This window comes from Manis pentadactyla, chromosome 10 (assembly GCF_030020395.1).
Source record: "Manis pentadactyla isolate mManPen7 chromosome 10, mManPen7.hap1, whole genome shotgun sequence".
NCBI classification, from domain to species: Eukaryota; Metazoa; Chordata; class Mammalia; order Pholidota; family Manidae; genus Manis; species Manis pentadactyla.
The window spans coordinates 100,041,722-100,042,233 of NC_080028.1; the positions used below are offsets into that span (position 1 = coordinate 100,041,722).

The 512-nt window shown below is 55.3% G+C and overlaps 1 protein-coding gene across 1 annotated transcript in view; it reads right to left on the bottom strand.

Annotated features, from left to right (window-relative positions):
* Positions 1-439: 439 nt before the first annotated feature.
* Positions 440-512, bottom strand: part of LOC130679385 (speedy protein E4-like) — a 4,835-nt gene continuing 4,762 nt past the window's right edge. The window contains exon 6 of the mRNA XM_057487996.1: positions 440-512. This exon is cut by the window's right edge and continues 513 nt beyond it. The gene's annotated coding sequence lies outside the window, so the exon portion shown is untranslated.

Sequence of the window (512 nt, forward strand, 5' to 3'; positions counted from 1 at the left end):
AATTCTGAAGGCCTCATGCCAGTCGGTACAAAAGGGCATCAGGTGGGACCGTGATGAGACCTGTGCAGCTGTGTTCACTGCTACTGAGCAGGCAGTCAAGGCCGTTGTAGTCCTTGAGTGTAATGGATTCATGAAGGCCCTGTGAGCTAGATGTTCATGTAAACGGAGACGGTTATGGATGGGGCCTTCGGCAGTGGCTTGAGTGGACACGCCAACCTGTTGGATTCTGGTCACAATTATGGAGAGGAGCAGAGGTCTGGTGGCCGTTAGTAGAGGAGCAACTGGCTTCTGTGTATCACGCCTTGCTGGCTATGGAGCCCATCACGGGAACAGCTCCGACCAAGGTAATAACCACCTATCCCATCGCGGGGTGGGTGCGAGTCTGGACCCAAAGCCAGGGAGTGGCATGGCACAGAGGCCTCCACTGGCCAACTAGGGGCGCAAACTTGCAGCAGCACAGCACCATCTCCGATAGCCCCTTGAGTGGAGATCTCCGATGCTTATTTGGGCAA